Here is an 11,543-nt window from a genome sequence, read left to right on the forward strand (position 1 = left end):
TGCAATGACCTCCTGCTGGTCCCTCTCCCCCTTGAGAACATTCTGCACCCTCTCTGCGACATCCTTGATCCTGGCACCAGGGAGGCAACAAACCATTCTGATTTTACTTTTATTTTAGAAAAATAGTGAAGTAATGGATGGGGGGGAGCTCACCCTTATCATCAAAAAATGTCTGCTGATTGGTTTTCCAGTGAGTCACTGTATCCTGGTGACAGCAAAGTGCTGGGAGCATAGTTACTGAAAATGTACTGCAGATTATTTATTATATTCTCAATCAGTGTTGACACTCAAACTCTTAAAAGCTCCATAAACATGAAAGTAATCAGCCTTCTTCCATTATTTACCCCATCTATATGTGAAGTGCTTGATAAAGAATGCTGCTCCATGCAGCACAGCAGTTTCATATTCAATACCATTGAGGAAAACTCCAGGAGTAATTTCCCTGCCATTTAACTTTTTTTATACATTTTTGCTTGGACTAAATAATTTATCAGGTGATAGAAGACACATTGTTCATCACCAGCTTTGCAGAGGCCTACACTACACACAGAAAAGCCATTTGCTCAATGAAAGTTTACATTAATGAAGTTCCTTGCTTAATCACGATTTCAGTTAAAATGTCCTAAAATGTGGCTTTTTTTGTGTGAAAGCATATTTCATTAAACACAGTTCTATGAATCACAGCAAGCAGCATGACTTGTAAATATTTCCTGGCTGGTTCACTCAAGCTGAGCTTCTTTGAAATATTCAGCCTTCTTTCAAGTAAAATGGTTTTTAATCAAAGCCCAATAATGGGAACACATTCAGCAACCAGGTTCAAAATATTTAAACAGCACATCACTAAATCACTGCCTGATTCCTTGCTGTAATCTCTACATAATTAACATCAGATATAGAAAGAGACTATAATGTTAATTTAGCCATTTGTCAGAAACCAGAGCATTCCTCTATTTCTCCCACTGTCACTGATTGAGCTGCTGTGCACTTTTATATATATTTTCTCCTGGGGAATTTATTGCCTCATTTCACATATTGAACATTATATAAAAGAGGTGATACAGGAACAAAAGTAAAATACTGCAGCTGCTGTAAACATGAAACAGAAAATGCTGTAAATACACAGCAAGTCAGGCAGGATCTGTGGTTAAAAAAAAAAGAGTTGATGTTTCAGGTTATTGATAAAGGTTTCTGATGATGGGTCAGCATCAACCTAAAATATTCACTTTATTTCTCTCAGCAGATGGCATCTGACTTAGTATTTCCAGTCGTATAGGCAACAGCTAAAGGTGCACACTTCATACAGGAGTGGCACTCATGGGGACTCACATGCACAAAATTCAAGATTTCACCTGTAGAATAAAGGAACAGAAAAGCAGAAGCTGCAAGTGCTCTATTTCTTAGTGTTTCCTTGTGGAGAATCTTTCTTGGTGGGCGTTAGGGATTAACCAATCAGGTCTAGGAAGGCTTTGCATCAACATCAATTTACTGAAAATGTTTTATTTTTGCATGGACCGTTTTTAATGGCCTTTTAATAAAATCTTAATATTCTTTTATAATATTTGATGAGATCAACCTTCAGCTATTTGTGTGAAAACTCAGTGCATTACTTTTAAAGGTACAGTCTAAGAGGTCTTCTGACATCTGTTATGGCAAGTCAAAAATTCATTCACCCAAGAAAGCCAAGACATTTTACCTGTCTGTTGAAAGGATACACAGAAATAGTTTTGAGGAACCCACTCAGAAAGGGTAAGTATTTTATGATTAGTAGTAAATAAATAGCATTTCCCAAGCTCATTAAATAAATGGCGCATGTACAGAAATAAATCTCTGCATGCTGCAAGTAATAAATTTACTTTCTTGTTTACAGCAGTTTTTTTTTACAGTGAATGTCAAGTAACATAAAAATATAACAATAGATAAACTAATTTGCATCTTCCTGTCTTCAGCACTTACCAAACTATTGCATTAAAGTTTATAAATTATTTAGAGCCTTTCTACAAACTTGAATAACATGATGTCATGCTAAAGCTTATTATCTGTCTATTTGGAATAGTTGCTTTTGAGTTCCAAGTGTAAACTAATATGAAAGAAGGACTGTTATTCTGAATAATTTAATTACATTAAATGAACTATAATTACATTATATTTTTAATTATATTTAAAAGATCTATATGAATGGATTAATTTCAGGCATTCAGCTGCATTTGCGTGTGGTCTCCTGACATTATTTGCCAGCTGTATTTGTATATGATCTTTGACTTTCAAACTAAGGGAAGCATAAAATAAAAGCCTTGCGATATTTTGGACATTATAAGATGTACTGCAGAAACCACCAAGCAATCTTTGACAGTACCTTCGAAATTGATGTCCTCTACCAACCAGAAGAACAAGGCATATGCATAAAGCCACAAATCGCAAGCTCCCTTGAAGACATACACCATTCAGATGTGGAAACACATCACAATTCCTCCAGTGCTGTTGGGTCTAGGTCTAAATCCAAGGTCTCCCTCGCTAACATCACTACCCTTAACACAGAATGCAGCAGTTCTAGAATGGGATTGAACACCACATTCTCAGCAGCTACTAGAAATAAGCAATAAATGGCTTTGGTTGCATCCCAGAAACATTTTTTTTAATGTGCTACCAGTAAATGTGGCTTCTCTAAGATTTTTTTTTGGATGTTTATTGGGGGCAATTTTCTTTCAGAAGGAACTGTGTACATAAGCAGCAAGTGCTGATCCTCTCAGTGAATGGTCAGCTTTATTGTTAATCATAAAAGTTTCCAGAGGTCTTCGGCAAAATTGCACACTTGGGAGTTGTAGCTGGATACTTGTTTAATCTCTTCAGTTATCAGCAATATGTCTAGACACGAACTTGAGGTTTAGCTTTCTTACACAGAGGGAAACCATTACAAAAGGATATCTAATACAGAAAAAGCTATAATGTGAATAATGTTTTGTTTTGTCTTTATGCTGTTACAAACCTTCTTCTATTAATTAATATTAATTTTGGTGGGGAACCTAAGATGATTTTCAGAAAATATTCTGAATGATTTGATTGGTTCACTTTGTTTTTGTTGTTGTTGACAACATATTTTGACTAATATTCAGTTAAATTCCACTCATGGACTTTAATTGAAGCCTTCATTATCTCTGCTGCATTTGCGCAAAGAGAATACAAGACTTCATCGCTATTATAGTCGTACTATTCAATAATTCATCAAAACCAAATGATCATAATCTCTGTTCACTCTTATTAACTAGCATGGATTACATGGATATAATGTATTAGCTTTTTTTAAAACATTTTGCCTCTAATTCAGATTTGACTCTTCTAAGAAGCCATCTAAATGATCTCAGTTTAATAGCAGGTCCCAGGATTTTGGAATCCAAGGAGAGATGAAGAGATGCTACATTTCCATTTGGGAGAATGAAGAAGGTGAAACCATTAATCAAGCAGCCAATCAATATGTGGCACAAGTTTGTTTATTATAAAAATATATTTTGTTTTACACAGCCATGAATACTCAAGTCTTATAGATGTTTATAAAATCATGAGGGACATGGATAGGGTAAATAGACAAGGTATTTTCCCTCGGGTGGGAGAGTCCAGAACTAGAGGGCATAGGTTTAGTGTGAGAGGGGAAAGATATAAAAGAGACCTAAGGGGCAACTTTTTCACGCAGAGTGTGGTGAATGTGTGGAATAGGCTGCCAGAGGAAGTGGTGGAGGCTGGTACAATTGCAACATTTAAAAGGCATCTGGATGGGTATATGAATAGGAAGGGTTTGGAGGGATATGGGCCAGGTGCTGGCAGGTGGGACTAGATTGGGTTGGGATATCTGGTCGGCATGGATGAGTTGGACCGAAGGGTCTGTTTCCATGCTGTACATCTCTGTAATTCTATGACTGTATAACACTGTTATCAGCTGCCTTATATTGCTAGGTTTCATTAAACATATATTTTCCTTGTCATGATTATTCGAGAGTAAATCCCAATGATTGTTTTAAAACATCATCTTAATCCTAACAAAAACAGGAATTGCTGGAAAATCGCAGCAGGTCTCGCAGCATCTGTGGAAAGTAATCAGAGTTAACGTTTCAGGTTCAGTGACTCTTCTTAAGAACTGATTGTAGCTATGAAAATGTTGCTTTTTATGAAGAAGGTGGGGTGGGGAGGAGTTAAGGAGTAAACTATAGGTGAAGATAGCGCTCAAAGAGAGCAGATCAGTTGGACAGACTTAGGAGTGAATAACGGTCAATTTGGGAGAATGAATAGCTGCTATTGGGGACAATTATTGATTAACAATGGGTTGCGTGTAATAACACACCATGTGATAATAAGGTCTGGTGTATGGGATTTGAGGTAAAATTGACTCTAGCACTAAAATTGTTGAATTTGATATTGAGTCCAGAAGGCTGTAGAGTTTCCAAGTGGAAAGTGAGGTGCTGTTTGCCATTGTGAGCCACTAATAGTCTGCATATGCAGCTATCATTTTCCCAGACTGACCGTTATCCACTCCTTTGTCTGTCCAACTGTTCTTCTCTCTCTATGGGCTCTACCACCACGTATTGCTTAGTCCTTACCCCCTGCCCCCCCCCCCTCCCCCCCCCACCACCCCCATCCTGTCTTCTGCTTAAAAAACAATATTTTCCTACCTACCTTCAGTTCTGAAGAAGGGTCACTGGATCCAAACATTAACTCTGATTTCTTTTCGCAGATGCTGTCAGATTTGCTGAGATGTTCCAGCAATTTCAGTTTTTGTTTCTGATTTCCAGCTATTTGCCGTTCTTCCAGTTTTTTATCTTAATCCTTAACCATCATTTGCAGATTTATTATTTTTTCAGGCCTCTTCCTTGTGTGGGTCGATGTAAATCCAATTATACGTCCGCCTAATCATTTTGAAGGCTTCCCAGATAAAAGATTGGAGATTTATGGATCTCACATTGACAGTGTTTACTTTCGAATCCACTTCTCAAGAAACAAGATCCTTTAGTAATGAGTTATTGAACCTTGGTCATGAATTTCTTTTATGTTCAAGAAGTGCAACCGAAGTAATATTTACTGAGGCATGAGCCAGGATTATAGTTCACTCAGGTGAGAATCACTGATGAGAGAATGTGAAAGTCTTTGACTTCCTAGGATTCTATCAATCTGCAAATTAATGCTGTAACAGATGAAAAGCAGCAATGTCTCCTACATTGAGACTATCACTCAAGCAAAATATAAACTAGCCCACTAATGTTGAAGGACCTTGACATCTATGTTCCTGCTCCTTGTGAATTCCTTATTGTGGTTAAAGATCAGGGCAGCCGATGGACCTGGGACAGGGTAAAGCCTTCGGGGTCTAATGATTATTTTCATTGACGTGGCTCTGTTATAGAATAGATTGCTGTAACATATTAGACTGGTCACTTTAAGTTACAGAAATGTTGAGGTCATCTAGGAACAAAAGATTATGCCTTCCTTTTTAAAGAGGACATGAGGACTCTGTTTCAGACCTTCACAAGATTCCTCCAGCCCTGATTTGGAGTTTTCCATTATCAAACACACTAGAAGTGCCAGCACTGCCTTCATGATGTACTTTTCCATCCAATAAATGCAAACATTACCTCAATATATGGACTTAAATTTAAGAATAGATGAAAGGTCACTTGAGGCCCTGGAATTTCAATGCATTCCTCTAGTGTGGACTATTGATAAGTGTCAATTCAAGATGAGGTGCTGCATCTTCAGCTGTCAATAGCTCAGGATCTAGAATTCCCTCCCTACACTTCCCTCCTTTAAGACACTTCCTAGAACCTACATCTTTAACCAAACTTTTGATCCAACTGACCTAATATCAGAGCTCACATATCAGACCCCTTGTCTGGAGCAGGTTCTTATAAGAAGTGACAGATCTGACTGTTAACTCTGATTTTGCCTCTTTCTGCAGATGCTATTACTTCTGTTTAAGAGAATTTGTTCAACTTTTAGAAGATGATTATGAGGAAATAACACATTTTTTTAAAAGAAACGAGAAAGAGCGTTTTATAGAAATGTAGAAAGTAATGGTGAAGTGCACATAGTGGAGACATTGGTTTACTGATCATGTTAATAACTAAAATAAAGGAAAAATTAAGGGAAAAACTGCAATGAGTGGTTAGGATTTGGAAAACACTGTTTGAGATAATGTGGTAAAGGCAAATTCAATCACGGCTTTCAAAAGAGAACTCAGTTATGTAAAGAGGGCAGAAATTAAGAGTTACTGGGAAAGTGGAGAGAGTGAGACTAGCGCCTGACTCCTTCAGAGACAGAGCCACCAGGAAACTGTAAATACTCTGTAATTAAAGCTAAAGAAGACATGGTGAACGGACATCAACCAATGACATTGACTCTTTTTCGCTCCCTCTCTCTACTGCTGCCGCCTGACCTGCTGAGTTGTTTCCAGTGTGTTGTGTTTCTGTGTGAGATTAACATAGACCCATCCAGTCTGGCGTGACATCGTCTCCCTCTGGTGGATTCAATGCTGTACTGCAGCAATGTCACACGCGAGAAGACAAAATGCTTCATCAAAAGCCACAAGGAATTAAAATGGCATGAAGTATATTGACGGCCACAAGATGAAAGATTGAAACAAATAAACGTAATGACCCATTATAATTTTTTTCGGTGGTTGCAGACAGAAGAAAAACAAATTGCTACAATATTACAACGACCCAAGTACAGAAGTCGCCATGTATTATTGGAACCTACATCACAAAATAAGAGAGCAGCGGTTAAATTCTACGACTATAACCCCAGAGTGAAGCAGCATTTATTGTAGCCACGCGGGAAGGCATGTTAAAAGCCACCACGTTTGAGCCTTCCTAACGTGGTACCACAAGCAGGGACAACTTTGTTCCCAATGACTCCAGTTCGCTGAAATCCCACAGATACTGACAGAAATCCCACAGATACTGACAGAAATCGCTGAGCAAAGGGCATTGTTGGGAAAGCGACAGAGAACTCAGAGCCCGCTTTCCTCACAGAGTGGTTTTACACATGGCTTTCTCTCTATCACTGCTGATTGCCCGGTTAAACCATCACCTTTTTGCAGGTAATTCTGCATTAATAAAGATCAGAGTTTCATCTGCCAAACCGAGCAAATCCCCTGTAAATTACCGCGCTGTGGAGTTTGCAGAGTGAGGAGTTTGGGTGAACTGCGCGATGTTGATTGTTGGTGAAGGGTGACAGTTATCAATAACTTGACCAATGCTGAGGATTGGGAGAGTCTGCCCGCTGGGGAAAATGATCCTCACTGAACGGCAAGTCTACTTCGATAACGGTCATGGACACGGGAGCACCGTCTGCCGGCGACTCTGTCCCGGCTCCTGCCGTAAACTTCGAGGAGATTTGCCCTGGGCGTCATGTCAGCGGCGATGCTTAACAATGGCCAGGGCAAAGGGAGCTCTGCAACTCCCGGGCGTTCAAGCCGAGCGACACCGGGGCGGTGGGGATGTCAAAGGTTTGAGACTATGACCCTGGTTAAGACGGAACAGGTTTCAACTTCACTGATTATCTGCAGGCATATTTTGAATATAACTGAACGAGGCTGCGCTTATCCTGGAATTAATTAAATATATATATATATATATATACACACACACATACATATATAATATATGAAATGGTTGTTGCATGGCTTCTAGGCATTGCTTGACTGTGTGATTGCAATAGATACCTACTATGCTCGAACACAACATTCGTCAGTGTAACATATGCATGTGATACTATTACATTGAACACCCGTGTGTAGCTCAGATGATACTTAGGCAATAACTGCAAAACTCAACGACTGTATATAGGATGGTGTGCACGCGTGTGTTAGCATTATATAGAATTATAATGCACTGTTCACCTTGTGTGTGGGATAGGCATATGCTCTCATTAACCTTGGAACTGCCGGTGTCTGACCCATGTTTGACCTGCTCCCTATCAATGCGGACCAAATGTCGCGAATACATTCAAGATCCAGGCTGATAAATCTGGGTTGAAAATGTGTGGCTGGAAAAGCTCAGCAGGTCAGGCAGCATCCAAGGAACAGGATTCTCCTGTTCCTTGGATGCTACCTGACCTGCTGCGCTTTTCCAGCCACACATTTTCAACTCTGATCTCCAGCATCTGCAGTCCTCACTTTCTCCTCCCTGATAAATCTGGGTGTTAACAAGTCGCCAAATGTCCCAGTGGAAATGGTCGGTTGCCATTGAGCCAGTGTCGCTGAATGTAGACCGTTTGATGGATTGCGATGACAAGAATGAACTTGGCTTTGATGAAATCGGATTAGAGGGGATTGCAATGCATTTCCATCCTTTCCGGAAGCCAGAGCAATAGCGAGGTGGACTTGCTGCAGGAGCTCGGCCGAGATTCAGGCAGTTTACTACTGTGTCCCAGCAACAAAAACGAGAAACCTAGCGCCTGGGTTTGCAGGAACTGGAGTTAGCTTCATTCCGGACTAAACGTCGCGTTTTTTATTTACAATCAAGAGAGAGAGAGTGTGTGTGTGTGTGTGTGTGTTGGGGCGGGCGGGGGTATGGACAATAAGTGAGGGGAAAGGAAGAAAGTGGGTAAGAAGCAAAAAAAGGTGCATTAAATTGTAATCGGACAGAAGGTAATGATAGCAACTGTTGGAAGGTTTCTAAGTGGATCCCAAATGTTTCGGGAGCCGATGTTGGAGTGAGCAGAGTCAAAGTGAAAATGAGAACATCTCCGATCTCCCGTCAGCTGAAGGATAGATGGTGAGGCTCCAGCTGATAGCACCCAGGGTTGGCCAGTGCAGCCTGATAGGTAAACACTGAGGCAGAGACAGGAAATATCTCTGGAGCAGTCAGTGTAGCTCCCCACGGGGATTAAAGTGACACCGACCCTCCTGTATCTATCACCTCCCAGAGCTGGGTCCACTGCTCGCCTGTATCTCTCAACTCCAGCAAACAGCAGGCGCGGTCACTCGGCCCGTCAGAGAGATTCTGTGCAGGATTACACACCGCCGGCTATGACTGCCTCCTTTGCTGCTGCAGTATGAATGGCCCGCTCTTGTTCAGCGAGATGACAGCCCCCCGCCCACCCCCATCCTTTTACTTTAAGACAGACTGGTACCCTGGGCTGAAAAGACCTTCACAGCGGCCCCTTCTCCACAGGATTAGCGGCTAAACGCGCGGATGTTTTTCAGCTCAGCTCAGGGCTTAGGGCTTTTAATACTTCGCCTGAAGGGGCACATCGATTACGCCAGAAAACAAGTTAGGAGCGTTCTTAATCTTTAATAAAGGAGGTTGGTGGAACACCCTTAGAATAACCCTCACCCCCTTCTCACACGCGCACACACCATATCCAGATTAATAATTATACAAGTTAAATACTGAAGACGCTTGTGGACAGTGGCAATGTCCCGACCTCGGAACCAGGAGACCCGGGTTGACGTCTGCCCTGCCCCGGGTGCGTGTAATAATAGGTTGATGAGAGAATATCTAAAGATTTTGACACGCACATATACTCTCATTAAGTTCATACAATAACACGTTTAAACTTACACCGTCAAGCACATTAACATCTATACAACGAACATACATATACTGACAGTAACAGGCTAAACGCTGCCACTAGGGCTCAGTAATTCACACAGTAACACACACTAATCCACCAGCATAGACAGACGTACTACTCGCTCCTAACACAACGCACAAATACACATTAACGCTCTCTCTCTGGTACAGACGAATACAACAACGCAAGATAATGCATGAGGTACACCCCCCTCCTCCCCAAAGAAAAAAAACAAAGTTATTTCTCCAAAACAAAATACCGCTCGGTCTAGACTCCAGCCAAGCGCCGGCAGCCGGTGGGAGGAAGCTGACTGGTGAGATGGAGCGAGATGTGGCCACCATCGCTCTGAAATGGCAGTGTCATTCACTGGAGCGCATCCCCGCTGTGACTCTGGAGCAGTCCCAACTCAACTTTGCCAAAGACAAGACAGATCGCCGTCAGATAAAAGCGACACCACCACCCCACCCACCCCCTACCCCCCAGCCACATCGGCAGCCGGCTTCAAAAGTTTCGCCATCAACTTCTAACCCGATGCACACGCCTGAGTGAACCAAGGGCGGACTGGGGGGGTGGGGGCGGAGAGACAGACAGACAGAGACTCAGCTCTGCGGGGTCAGGACATAAACCAGGCTATCTCCTACAACAGAAATACAGTCCCTCATAAACATGCAAGTGTTTTTTTTAACACTCTCTCGGTGGGATATCCGAGCTCCAAGGGGTCAAACTCAGTAAACCGGGGTCGAGCACCGATATAAGGCTCACCTGCACAGCCGGATGGCACACAGCTCCGTCTTCCTGCCCTCCCTCCCCTGGATCCTCTTCCCGCGCTCCGCACCGCGTCCTGCCCTTGTCCTCTCAGGCTGTCAGATGTGGACAGTCCCCTCGCCTCATCGCCGCTGCAGCCAGTCCGCGGGGTGGGGGCACCGGCGGTTAAAGCCTCCAGTGACGGGACAGCGATTGCCTTTGGGGGGGTGGGGGGGGTCGGGAGACAAACCTATCCGTCCCCCACAAACACACACACAACACCTCAAACAAGCGCCTCCTTCTCGTTACCGGCGCTTTCCAATGCTCCCGGGCTCCGGTTGGAATTTCTCTCTTGGATTGTTGGGGAGTTGAGTCCACCGAGCCCCCTCCTTCCAGTTAAAAGCTGGTCAGGTTCCTTGGGTTGGGAGCAGGAGTGAGAAAGAGGGGGTAAAAAAAGTTGCAAAAAAAGCTTGAGGCGAGTGTTCTTTTTGGGTAAACTGCAGGTTATCCTTGTTTCTCTCCCTCACACTCATTCAATCACTCACTCGAAAGCCTTGTACAATCCCGCTCGGGAGGGGTTTGGGAGGGAACAGTTTCCACAGGGATCGACTTTGACTGCAGTAATCCCCGCTCTCGCACCATCACCTCCGGCATTTCACTATACAGCAACCTGCTCCCATTCCCGCCCAAATGACGTGAGACCGCGCCTCTCTGCTCCCTCCTCGGACTTTTCTTTTATTGCAGATACATAGATGTGTATGTATCCCGTTTGGGCTGGCCTTCTAATAAGGCAAGGAATGCACCAGAAGCCATCTGTTCCCTGCTCTTCAGCTGGCTGGGTTTGATTAGAAATGGACAAGAGGATTAGCAGAGAGCCAGCTGCCTGTCCAGAGACTCTCTCACCACCTTCTGCTGCATCGACCTCTACGGCCAACCACATACCGTATATTTCCCACCCTACACCCCACCCCCAACCCCACTCGTGTTTGCATTTGGATTTTTTATTTAAAAATCAATAAAAATCTTTCTTTTTGGAACGGTCATTCCGCCTTCTCGGTTGCTGCTCGCTTCAATAGTTCCGAGTGAAGTTGTTTAAAGCAATCGATGCACTGATTGGGATTGCGTTAGGAGCGGCATGCTGGTTCAGTGGTTAGCACTCCGACCTTACAACAGTAGGATGTCAGGTTCGATTCCAGCCTCGGGCGACTGTCACTGTGTGAAGTTTGCATGTTTGCCCTGTG

General features: G+C 42.7%; 1 protein-coding gene across 1 annotated transcript in view; it reads right to left on the bottom strand.

The window, feature by feature from the left end:
• The window catches only part of LOC132822487 (chemokine-like protein TAFA-4), a 220,941-nt gene extending 210,592 nt beyond the window's left edge, over positions 1-10,349 (bottom strand). The window contains exon 1 of the mRNA XM_060835863.1: positions 10,321-10,349. The gene's annotated coding sequence lies outside the window, so the exon portion shown is untranslated. The remainder of the gene's footprint in view (positions 1-10,320) is intronic.
• Positions 10,350-11,543: the final 1,194 nt, after the last annotated feature.

This window comes from Hemiscyllium ocellatum, chromosome 14 (assembly GCF_020745735.1).
Source record: "Hemiscyllium ocellatum isolate sHemOce1 chromosome 14, sHemOce1.pat.X.cur, whole genome shotgun sequence".
Lineage (NCBI taxonomy): Eukaryota > Metazoa > Chordata > Chondrichthyes > Orectolobiformes > Hemiscylliidae > Hemiscyllium > Hemiscyllium ocellatum.